The sequence below is a fragment of the Lethenteron reissneri genome, chromosome 64 (assembly GCF_015708825.2).
Source record: "Lethenteron reissneri isolate LAM-NWPU_2019-01 chromosome 64, ASM1570882v1, whole genome shotgun sequence".
Lineage (NCBI taxonomy): Eukaryota > Metazoa > Chordata > Hyperoartia > Petromyzontiformes > Petromyzontidae > Lethenteron > Lethenteron reissneri.
In genome coordinates, this window is record NC_083842.1 from 9,530,320 (window position 1) to 9,543,827 (window position 13,508).

A 13,508-nucleotide genomic window follows, 5' to 3' on the forward strand; every position below is an offset into this window, starting at 1 on the left:
AAAGGTGTACGTTAACAAGTGTGTGTGTGTGTGTGCAGTCAGAGTTTCAGTGTTCATCATCTTAAGTCTTTATTTGGGTGACGGATGAGGAACCTACGATCCAGCCCACAACTTAATATCACATGGCCTAAGGCCACATGAGGTTTACCACTTTGAAATGACCCAATAACAATATTTGTCACTCAGTATCTCAGCTTCACTTATTTGGTATTAGAAGGAATTATAATGGTAGGAACCTCCTGGTTACAGGATTATAATGGTGGGGAGGAGAGGGGCTGGGTGGGGAAGGTGGGGCAGGGTGGGGGGTGGGAGGGGTGGGGCTTGGTGGGGAGGGGCTGGTCACCCCGTGGTGCCCTTATAAAACTCAACGTTTAACCTACTCACGCCAGCTTATGCCCACCCTCACAGTCGGGCATATTTGCGGAATACACCACGCCGCCGTTGACCCTGGCCATTGACCGAGCAACCCAACGTTCCTACCAGCTCCCTCCGCAGGAATGTGTTTTTCAACTCGACACAACTATGTTGATAGCACGCCCAGTCACTTCCGTCACTTTTTTGTGCTCGTGTAGCGACAGAAGGGATTGAGGTGTGCATGTTAATGTGTATCTCGCCAAGATGTGTAGGCACGTGAGCGTATATGTGAGTGTTTAGTTTCATTTAGTTTCATTTATTTGGTATAGCCCTGTGAGCCATTCGGCTCTTGAATCGGGTGCAACCGCAACAAACAAAAGACAAAAACATGAACAAGAAAATATCTTAAAGTGACCATGTGACTGAGTGCAAACAGAAAATCTAGGAAAAAACAGCAAAAAATATCTCAGAAAAGGCACCGTACACCAACGCTGTGTGCGAAAATCCCAGTGGGATGCAAGTCAAACAACAACAACCACAAGGCAACTTAGATTAAGGCCATCAGTCTAACTCCGTACTACACGAAACAAACATGGCCAAACCAAAAAACTTTCCGAAATAACCAAAATAAAGCCATAAAAGCAATGTAACAGTGATCATAGGAACTGTGACCGAATTTTCACAATAAACGACATAAACAACATGTACCACCAAACCCTGCAGCCATAGCTGGCTGCATGAGTCACTCCACAACAGCAGGAGCATCAGAAGGAGTATAAAAAAATGTTCCATGCACCTTTAAGATCAGCACACTAAATCAAAACACAGATCATACTTACGTAGGTATGTGAGCGTGTATGTGCGTTCATGCGCGTGTAAATATTAATGTGGGGAGTGATAGTATGGCGGTTATCGCGCTGCATTATGAACCCAATGACCTGACTTCGATTCTCGCTTACGGCCAACACCAGTGAAAATTATCTGAAACGGTCATTGAGCCTTCCCCTAGGTCAGCTCAGCCTCCAATCAGTACCTGGTGCGGTGTGTACAAATCGGCACAAGGGAGATAAAGGCGGCCGGACATGGTGCTGGCCACCCACCCCCTCTGGTGTGCTGCGTCGGTCTTCTTGGGGGGGGGGGGGGGGGGGGAATCAGACATTTGTGACGATGTGTGACGAGGGGGGGGGGGGTTTGAAAAATGTGACGTCACATCAAAATGCGCAACTTTAAATAAATATAGACAACACGTTATACTTAATTAAATAGACTTTTTAAGAAATGTTTTCTCCTACAACATCAGAGTGCAGCGCCACATTAAATACGCACTACAATGACAATAGTTTAAAGCGATTTGAAGCATGTTTTATATTTTTTGTGGGGGGGGGGGGGGCAGAGCTTTGTGACGTCATATTTGAGGGGGGGGTCTGACTTTTTGTGACGCCGTGTGACGAGGGAGGGGGGGTCAAAAATTTTCAAAAATCGCGTGACGTCATTTATGGACGGCCCCTTATGACAAAAACAAACAAAAAAGTGTTATGATTAGGCACATAATGATTAATCAATTATTAAATATTCTCATGAGCACAATACATGCCGTATCGCTAATGGGATTTTTTTACTGTACATCGCGAGTTCGTAAAGGGAGCGATGCACCAAGGACCGGTTCCGGTATTGCTCACCACTTTTCATCTGTGGTCGTCATTCGAACTTGGGTTGAAATGTTCTTAACGCAATGTAAAATAGCCATCACGCGCATCTCTCACTTGACTTCACTCACGATTCTTAATTACACTCCATGACTTGGCAATGCGCTTTCCTGTGCTTATCACAAAGTTTTAGTGGGTGGATTATTTTAGAATCTCATTAAAAACATTGCATCCATCATGGAATTTACATCGTTGTTATTATTATTATTAATTGCAAAAAAATGTTTAGTCGTTCGGCACAGCAAATCAAAACCGGTCGTGTTTTGAGAGCGTCAGGAGTGCCCTGTTCATTCACGAGGAATTTTGATTGCTCATTGTTAAATTTCGATTTAAAGCTTTCGTGACTGCAGGGATTCATCTTCTTGGTTCTTTCGGTAAAGTCACGTAGAAGGGAAATAATAAAATAATAAAAATAAAACATAATTCAAGAATTCTCACGACGTTTCGGCTACAACGCAAGCAACCGTCCTCAGGTGAAGGACGGCTGCTTGCGTTGTAGCCGAAACGTCGTGTGAATTATGTAATTATGTTAATTTTGTTATTCTTTTATTATTTCCCTTCTATGTGACTTTACCGAAAGAACCAAGAAGATGCTCATTGTTATATTACCTCTTTTTATATATAAAAATGCGTCTTTTCCCTATTTGACTGTAATTGTGCTATATTGGCATCATGTTAGAGGATCAAGAATCCATTTTCAAGTGGCATGTTTGTCTTTGAAACAGCAGGACCGACACATTCTTACACAATCTGCTATGCGATTGTTCATCGCATGGCAGTCAAACTGATATATCCTGTATATTTATTTATAGAGCAGAAGTTTAGCCAAACTACATGCAAAACGAACTTTTTTTTTATTTTGTGTTGTTTTCGGTGACCCAGCTGACACCATCAGCTGATTTACTCATAGGCGGCTGAACCCATACGCAGGAATGTGGCGATTCCGGCTCAATACTTTGATTTCTGAACCACTAGGCTCCCTCTGTTTGACACCCTCATCCTGCAGTGGATTGACAAAAGTGTTTTTGCACGTATGCATGCGAGTCTTCCATTGAGATATAATCTCACCATGTGAAGAGAGATTCGGGTCAAACAAGCGCCAAAGTGGAACAACCCTGTAAGTTCTGGCAAACGTGCATTCTGCCGCTGTGTATTGTTTAGCATGTGACTTGCAGTACAGGGCTCACCGGTTTCAACCCCCAGCTGTGCAGTGGAAACAACGAGGAAGTTTTTTTTAACATCCCCTCCTCTGTCTCCCAGAAGTATAAATTGATCCACAAGAGTTGATCAGAAGATCGCGTGGGGGGGGGGAGCTAATGTGTGGGACATCTTGCCACTGTGGAAGAGTAGGCCAATATAGCCTCTGGAGGGGCTCTCCGCTGGCAGTGGGAAAGTAGTTGGCGAGCTTCCCCTTCATCTCATGTTCGCATAACTTTTGTACCTCCTAACAGAGCCTTTGTATCTATATCAACTTATTTTAAAATCAGGGTTTATAATCACAGGTCCAATATTCCAAGCGGCCAGCCAAGGTGTAACAGACGAGAGTTAATATGGTTCTTGAAATGAGCGAGGTTATAAGAACTTGGGAACAGAAATGATGGGAGTAGAATTTTAAAGTCAAGTAGTGTGAGGAAAGCGTCAAGGAGATAAATTGTTGATATTATTATTAAATGATTTGTCCTACAGTACAGTGGTTGAGCAAATACATTCTGACCGAGTCACAGAACATCAGATGTGCTGTATTAACGCCTTCACAATGGCAGTTTCCCCTTAAAGCCAGACAACCGGCCCCATGGCTGGAACACAGGACATCGGGATTGCTGGCTCGAGCATTTTACAGTGGCTGTAAAATGTAAAGGAGCAGTCCTGCAATTACTTGCCCATGCCATTGCTGGGAGCTTTAGAGAGCCCCTTTCGAGAGTATTCGGTCTACTCTTGCACGCTGTCCAGACGTTTTGAAAATTGTGGGAGTTCCGACACGTTACCCCACCGCACTCGACTGTGATGTACCCATTAAAACTGCTGTGTGGACAGATGCACGGAGATGAAAACAAAAGCATCCTATTAGTTTATCTGTCACACCTGGAGACGTAACCGTCCAGTGTGCTCACAATCACACTACGGTGGCATCCCCGGTGACCATGCTTTTATAACTCATGCTGAGCCCAAAGAAACACAACTCGCACTGAGAGTTCCTACCGAGTGATCTCCCCTCAACTCTGTGACAATAGTAAAACACCTAGGGGCGGTGGAGGAGAAGGAGTGGTGTTTGGCTAAAACGGTTGTCATCAGCCATGAACTTATCCATCGCTGTTGGATGGAGGTCTCCCCAAATGGTCGTCGTAGCTCACGGTCCAGCGATGCAACAATCCATCTAGCACCCGCATGCGAGAAGATGTCATGGCTCCATCTCCCAGGTGTACGGAATTATACATCGTTCATATTTATTAGTTTATTTTAAATTGAGTTTCACAGCTAAACGCAGTTGAATTTCAATGCAGCTCCAGGGTTGTTGTTGTAATTGCATTACAGTGCAGTTTGGCCAACGACAACCTATGCTAAAACATATGTGGGGGAATGGCTTGCCAGCTTAAATTGGTTGTGTAAAGACGTTGTGTAGTTCATCTCGATCGCGCACAAGGGGTGGGTGGCCAGCACCATGCTCAGCCGCCTTCATCGCCCTAGTGGCGATTTTTATACACAGCACCAAGTACTCATTGGAGGCTGAGTCAACCTAGTGGAGGCCCAGGACCGGTTCAAATAATCGTCCCTGGTGTTGGCTGTGAGCGGGAATCGAACTCAGTGCACCGGGCTTGTATCGCAGCACGCTAACCGCTACACTATCGCTGTACACTACACGCAGACACACAGCCTGTACCACCAGCACCACGGCCTACACCGCTCTCTCTGCCACAAACACTCATGCACCCTCTGTCATGCACAAACACACCACCACCACAACCACTAAACCAAACATGACCATACCACAATCACATGCAATGGTTTTTGTTACACTGCCCACTGCTGACCACCACATAGCATAGCTTCGCAGTCGCCCTCTCTCCACAAAAATCGCCCACACAATACACTATCCAGGTTCAAATATGCTTAGCTTTTTTTTTTATAAACCGGTGCAGTATGTGAAAATACAAACACACGTGCAGGTGTACACACTGCCCACCTGTCCATTCGCTGCGCTCATGCCGAGGTAAAAGCATCTCCTTACTCAAATGAGTTTGGGGAGGCGCTGATATTTTTGGCGGTTACGGCAATTCCATATTCCCATGACGGGGCCCAGTCTTAAATTGGATGATCGCTGTTATGTTTCCACAAAGTGGTGATAACTTTCTCAACTTGTAAAAGGATGATGGGTTTATTTTATCCGTGACTGCCATTTTAACTCGCGACCTTCCAATGGTGAGTCAATCAAGGCACAGCACAAGAAGGCCGAATGCACAGCCCAACAAGATTAGCAGAGGCCCATTTCTATAACCGTTGCCGCAGAAGTAAAACACCTCATTCATGCAGTGATGTATCTATCATTCAAATATTGCAATTGAGAGACAAACTACCTTTAATAATGATCAGAGACACATTAAACCTCCTATCGCACCTCTATGAATTATTTTAGTGTAACAGAATAATGAACAGTTGAAAGGGCACAAGCAACATGACCAACCCCTATTTAAGGAAAGGGTTTTCAATCATCGACTACATACAGGGTTGTCACAAAGTCCTTTTGCCCTCCATTCTCAGCACACAGTTGGATTCGTGCCCAAGTTATCCTTGACATGTTCTTCCAAGTGGATGACTGCCCACTCTAAAAGCACTTCTGCACATCTGTTTTGAGTTCCTCAGGAGTCGTCAATCTTAATTGTGAGATATTCTCCTTGATAATTCGAGGTGGGCCACATCATAACAGATCCTCTCTCAATTGATCGTCCACTGAAATCTTGATTCAAATATTCTCGAATTGCCGTAGCACCATCATGCAAAATGACTTTGTGACCACCCTGTACACACTATAGATGAGATTATGGATTATCTGAGTAGACATAGTAGTCCATTGTTGATTAGAGATGTGATGATTGGACTCTCGGTAATATTTTGTGGTATTTTACTTAATTAGGGCATTCATCTCACTGAGCTATATCCTGTTTAATGAAAGGACATCGACCAACAGTTAATGAACGTGAAAGTTTGTCATCCTGTATAGCCCAGGAGTCACTGTGTTGAGTGAGCGACCGTTGAGGTGAGCGGTGCTCTGTGCAGCGATGAAAAATGTATGCAATACATTTAAGCCCCACCAGGGGTCATCAGCATAGTACAGTCCTTAAACGTATTTCTTTAAAACTACTGCTTTTCGTGTTAGTTTGTTGTCCTTACCCCGCACATATGATTAGCACGGTTGGCGGTGTATGGTGTGAAAGAAGTTCAGCTTAAACGATTATCCGGCAGCTGCGGTGGGGAGTGTGTGCCGGATTTTAACAAACGTCGGATAATCATTAATTTAAAATAGCGATTCATGTTATTTAAACTAATCATTATTTAAAATAATCATTAAAAAAACACTAATCATTATTTAAAATAGCTTATATTTGCACATTCTTGTATGACTTGTGTTTAGGTGTTATGTATAAATTTTTTACATATGTTGACTATATTAAATTTGCATTGACATACAAATAGACAAAATAAGCATCCTACTTTAAATGTTACTGTACTTACTGGACCGTACTTACCACTCCAATCTCGAAGACTCTGCAAGGGGTGATGCACATAATGCAGCATTTTCATTGTTTAAGTTCTACGTAGTGTATAATGTACTCTACATAATATTTAGCTACTTTTTTGTTGTTATCACGCACATGGTTACAGCCTTCAGAACGCGTTTTCCGGTTGGAAGCCGGATAGTCGCACGCCAGATCAAAATAATCGACGATCAACTCAACATACATACAGCCCTGGTGGCCTGCACAAGACCACTGTGTCCTTGGTGTCACGGGTACAATGTAACCGTATACACAGGTGTGGTCAACTTAAATGCAGTACATTTGATGTGTGTGTGTTGGTAGGGGGAGGGAGCTCTCTGACACTGTTGATGACGGGCCAGGTTTTTTTTTACGCCAGAGGCAGTAGATCTGGGAGAACATTAAAACGGGCTTAAGGGCCATCTATAAATGACGAGGGGGGGGGGGGGGTTGAGAAATGTGACGTCACATCAAAATGCGCAACTTTAAATAAATATAGACAACACGTTCTACTTAATTAAATATACTTTTAATACATGTTTTCTCCTGCAACATCAGAGTGCAGCGCCACATTAAATACGCACTACAATGACAATAGTTTAAAGCGATTTGAAGCATGTTTTTGGGGGGGGGGGGGGCAGAGCTTTGTGACGTCATATTTGACGGGGGGTCTATCTTTTTGTGACGCCGTGTGACGAAGGGGGGGGGGTCAAAAATCGTCCAAAATCGCGTGACGTCATTTATGGACGGCCCCTTAGGGGTGGCGGGGGCCTGGCACAGAGTTGCTGTAGAAAAATCTCGGGCTAAACGATGAATCGATTTCAAATCGAAATCGCAATTTAAACAATGCGATTAGCAAATCGCAAAGGCTGCGATTTTTTGCGATTTGAAAAGTCCTATTTCTTGTTATTTATATTATTATAACTTTATTTTACTTAACAATTGTTTTATGTTTGATTGTTCTATTTCAATAAAAATGTTTTATACATACATGTTGGAAAAAATTCATATATTTTAAGTTATCATCCTTGCATTAGAATATATCGAGCAGTTCATATTTTGATGGTATCATGTGGTAATGCTCCATCACATGTTTTAAATCTATTACACAGTGAATGTTGAACTGAAGCTTGACTTAGAACATTTTAATCGCAAATCAAAACGCAATATCTGTCAGAAAAATCGCAATTCGATATTTCCCTCAAATCGTTCAGCCGTAGCAAATCTCCCCCTGGCAGCACCAACAGCAGTGAGCCAGACGGGCGGAGCCAACCGTAATTGCAATGGGCAGCTCACACTCGTTTCACTATTTTTAAGATCTCGAAGTGTCGTGAACGGTGCTTTATTTAGTACGTGGAAGATGACAGTGGAGGTGTCCTCCGCCATTTTTTTCCTCACGGTGTCGAACACTTTTGGTCGGGGAAGCAAGCCACAAGTCAGGAGAGGCCATTCGGTAAAGCAGCGAGTGTCGTGTGGGTACCGAAGGGAAACGGGCAGGAGCAAGGCACCAGCCCTGTCCTCTCCACCCTCTCCAGTACTGCCAACTGAACTTTTTTTGCACTTTTTGTACGCAGCATGGATGGGTGTTGCTTTTTCTGTAGGATTTTATTGTTTATGTACGTGATGTTTAGATTTGTGTACAATGAATTTAGGTGTATCTTGTAATTTTATTGTTTGTTGCGGTTGCACCCAAATCAAGAGCCGAATGGCTCACAGGGTAAATCCTAATAAATGAAACTGAAAACTGAAACGTGCATGTATCGCTATTCCACTGCCATTGTATTGATATTGCACTGCCGGATGAGTGGGCTCGCTACGCACGTGCAGAGTTGTGGGGGTATTTTGTCCGTACATCACGAAGCTAGTCAGTGTGGGTGCTTGAAGGCAAAGAGCATCGGGACCCTACCGTAGCAGTGCTCCTCGTAGAGTGTCAGCCTCAAGCTACCACCAGCAGATGCACACCGGGGACAGCTGCGACGCGTGTGGCCAAGACCTTCACAAAGTTAATTTGGAGCTTTCGTGACTGCAGGAATTACTCTTTGGTTTTTTTGGTAAAGTCACGTATAATGACTCTCTGTGTTGCATTACATTACATTTCGAAATTTTGCTAGGTTATTTAATTCAGTGTGTCTCTCTCCCTGTCTTCTAATTTTTTCAAGCTTTTGCACCTTTCCACTCACCGTGCCACTCATTGACATGCTAATTTCTCTAACCCCTCCCTCTCTCTCCGCCCCCGCCCCCCTCTCTCTATTTAAGGCCTCGACACAGAGGCGTGGTTTCTCTGTGTGCCTATGCATGTGTCTCTCTCTATGTATCTCTGTGATATCTGTCTGCTTATATGTCTGTCTATATGTCTCTGTCTTCTTGGTTCTTTCGGTAAAGTCACGTAGAAGGGAAGTAATAAAATAATAAAAATAAAACATAATAAAATAATTCTCACGACGTTTCGGCCACAACGCAAGCAGCCGTCCTCAGGTGAAGAATGAAACACCACCAAGCTTGGAGCGTATATTTAAGCTGGGTTGGAGGGGGGGAAGAAGAGCGCCTTGACAAAAGAATTTGCATATCAAGAGGAATTTAGCATATTTATGGGAAATGCGTAGGAGGTGGGCGGGGGGTTTCAAAGTCATATTATGCCCGTGCATTATGCAGGATTACCAGCATCAAAGGGAGGGGATGGGGGTAGCATTAACAAAGGGAAGGAATGTTAATAGTATGTAGCTGCAGTTACTAAACAACCACGTAAAAAACAATTCTATGTCGCAAAAAATATAATATGCTTCTTTGCTCCGCCATAGAATTGTGTCGTCATGGTTGCTGCTGATGATATCAACCTCTCAGGACGGACACTTGTATGTGTATATCAGGCAATACAAATCTGGTCAAACATTTGAAGCAACGCAAATGAGTGTCATCTACTGAATGGAATGTGACTGAGAGTGTGTTCACCGAGAAGATGGAGTGATGAAATCATCGCATGTGCAGATTTGGAATGTATTAGCTGCGTGAAAGGCGAACTGGAAAGGAGCTTTCACACGTTACGGTCCACCACACCACTTGCTCTAAGGCCACACACCCTTGCTCCCCACCTCCTCTACCTCCGCTTACCATGCGATCCATGATGAAGATCGGTGGGACCAAGATTGACGAGTTTTCCCAATGGCAGTGCTGGCCTCATGCCGTGCTTATGCCCACATTAGCCTATAATCCCCACGCAACTCAACATGCGCACAAAATAAAATTCCACACTCAGGTATACTTTTAACGGCTTTTATTGTCATTATCATGCATAATTTTACACACGCGATGCATTGATGATGCACCAAGGCCACACGAGCCACTCTTCGACTCGCACTATCTTATCGTTTCAGGAAAACAGTATTGTCGTAATTCTAGATTTGAAGCTGTCGTGACTGCAACGATTCATACTCTTAGTTTTTTCGGTAAAGTCACGTAGGCAAAAAATGTCGTATTCCAGAACTCCCTGCCCTTTCCACCTACTGCCCTTGCATATCCGTGTCTCTGGGTGCACCATCACATACAGTCGACCAGACAGAATTAAAAATTTTCCTTAGAAAATGACCCGGATTCTCCTGGAGGTGGTCTCGCGTCAAACTCACCCTTGTTTATCACAGGGTCCGGGGGCCTCTATTTCACACCAAACTTTACCAATTCTCTCTCACATGGGAAACCCGTGGCCAGGTCACTCGATAGGTTGCCGGGATGAAAACTCAGGTGGAGAGGTTCGGTTTGTGAGTGCCATTTGACCCAATTGCAAGTATGTGTGTGCAGGTGGTGTTTGTGCAAGTGGTGTGTGCCGTGTGGAATGGCATATCCTGGGGTCTTGGGTCCGATCTCCGCATTCGTCCTCTCGTTGCCAGCATCCCCGGGGGTGTCACCTTTTCTGGGGAAAAAAACACAGGCACAGCATAGTTTATCAAGGGACCGGGTTCCCAAGGCATGGGAGGGTGTGTGCCTCATCAGCCCTGGGAACCATTAGTGCGACAGTTATCGTCCTTGCGATTTGAACCCTGTGACCCAAGTTCGATTTCTGCTCACAACCAACAGCTGTGACGAATCTGTCATGCACTTCCTATGGGTTGATGTGCGATGTATAAGGACCATGATGAAGTGGAAAACTGCCCGGAAGTGTTGCTGCACACGGGCAAATCCCTGCACATGTCCCCTCATTGACCTCATCCTTGAAATGATGACTTATTCTCCTTCTCATCATTCTCGTCATTCTCGTGATTTTCCTTGCTGGGAAGATCACGAGAATGACAGAGAGTGGTATCCAACCTGGAAGAGACAGACACACGTGCCATTGTTATGCCTTGTCTGCTTTTTCTTCATTACGAGCTGTGCTTATGCTTTCCCACGGCAATGCAACTCAAGAATCAAAGCATTTCCATGCTAAAAAGAGCAGTAGGGTCAATGATAGAAATTTCGCTTTCACGTGATGGGTCAACTTATATTTGGCGACCAATGTTAGAGGTTAATTGTAAGTTCGGTTAATTGAAGAGTTACATTTTAATGAAATATGCAACTTATACAAAACATAACTCATTAAAAACAGAATCCTTATCTTTTCCGATACAAACGTTTTGTATTTTCTTATACATAATATTTATGTTCATCTTCTTGGTTCTTTCGGTAAAGTCACGTAGAAGGGAAGTAATAAAATAATAAAAATAAACATAATAAAATAATTCTCACGACGTTTCGGCCACAACGCAAGCAACCGTCCTCAGGTGAGAAAGAACCAAGAAGATGAATCCCTGCAGTCACGAAAGCTTTAAATTGAAATTTAATATTTATGTTGTTGACAGTACTTTGGCTATGTACATGTATTACATGAGAGCTGAGCTAATGTTAACAACAGAAGCTCAACACAAAAGCTGAGATTTGCATACATTGCTAAAAGTCTTCTCTAGCGAATTGTATATATATAACAAAAAAATATATAAGCGCTTTTCAACATTCCGGTTTGCTGAAAAACCAAATAAGTTAGCATTTTTGTCCATGTGACAATTTGATTAGATTGGGTCTGTCAGTTGGTGAAGGGTAAAGCTGAAACTTCGCATATACCTAGACGATATAACATTAAAGTGTTGAATAATAAATCACAACATTGATCGTGAAAGCCTACGTAACACATAAAATGTTCACCTTGTAATGCGCACAGTACTCGCTCACACGCACAGCACGACTCAGTTCTGAGGCCCTCTATATTAAGGTGTTATTGGCCAATTAATGTGTGGGTTTACATATGGGAGGAAACTGGAGACCCGGAGAGAACCCACGCATGCGAGGGTTTATCATCAGCAATTGTTTCTTGCTGTGGTTGTCCCACCTGATGACGGACGCTTGTGTTGCGCCCGAAACGTCGTGATTTAATTTATTTTACACCTACGTGACTTTACCGAAAGAACCAAAGAGTATAAATCTTCCTAGCGTTGTTCCCGCTGTGGCGCAGGGTCCGCTTTTCGGCATTGTCTTCTCCATTTGGCTCGGTCCAGGGCATCTTCGGGGGATGCGTTGACCGTCTTCATGTCTTCCTTTATTCGATCCATCCATCGCTTCTTCGGACGTCCGCGTGGACGGCGGCCCTCTGGCTCAATACGCATGGCAGTCTTGGCCACTGATGACTCTTCACTTCGCATCACATGGCCGTACCACCGAAGCCTTGCCTCAAGCATCTTGTCCGCAATGGGGGCCACACCAAGTCGCTTCCGAACGTCTTCGTTCATGACACGATTCCATCGAGTGAGTCCGAGGCTCCATCTGAGCATCCTCATCTCCAAAGAGTGTGAATGGACGTAATTGGGAGAACAAGGCAAAGGGTCTCTGTGGTGGTCATCCTCCACACCGTCGGAGTCCTCACGACAACTCCACACTGCAGCCTGTGGCTCTATACAAACAACGTCGCGTGATTGTTGTTGATGGCTGTTCACCGACTTGTTAAGTTGAGCAGAGGTCTCCGTGCGAACTTACTACACACAGCGGCCACCGGAGGTCGCTATCTTCACGGCGAATGTGCATTTGTGTCTTTCGTTAACATAAAAAAAAGTCCTGGCCACAAAAGCTAAGATTGTGGAGAATAATAGCCATTTTCTGTACTTTTGAGGGATAAGCAATTAGGAAATAACACTTATTACCCAGGAACAAAACATAATAAATTTGTTATACAGTGTTATTAATGGAGTGGATTATTAACTTTGCTTATGTATCCTGGTAACAAAAGCTAAGTTTGTGGGGAATAACAGCCATTTTTTGTACTTTTGAGGCATAAGCAATTAGAAAATAACAATTTTTTTTGTTATAAATTGTTATTAACACCGCAACCCCCCCACCCTTCCCATAAAGTACCGTGCACGAGCCATTTAATTCAATTCTTTTCTCTCTGGATTTACAAAATGTGTGTAAATGTAACACTTAATAACGTGATTTAAATTACACAAATGAGTTTAATGTCTCAGATAAATAAAGATTACCCACTGCACTTGCGAAGATTACTTGAGATGACAACGCCCAGCCCCGTGACACTGGGAGCTGCCATCACGCGGTGACGCCATCAGATTGGCATCTTAACCTGTCAAATAAATAGATATTTTTTATGTTTCAATTCAACCATTTCACATTCTTCATTTTGAAATGTTCAATCTTACTATGTCCCTCAAAGATGAATTGCCTAACT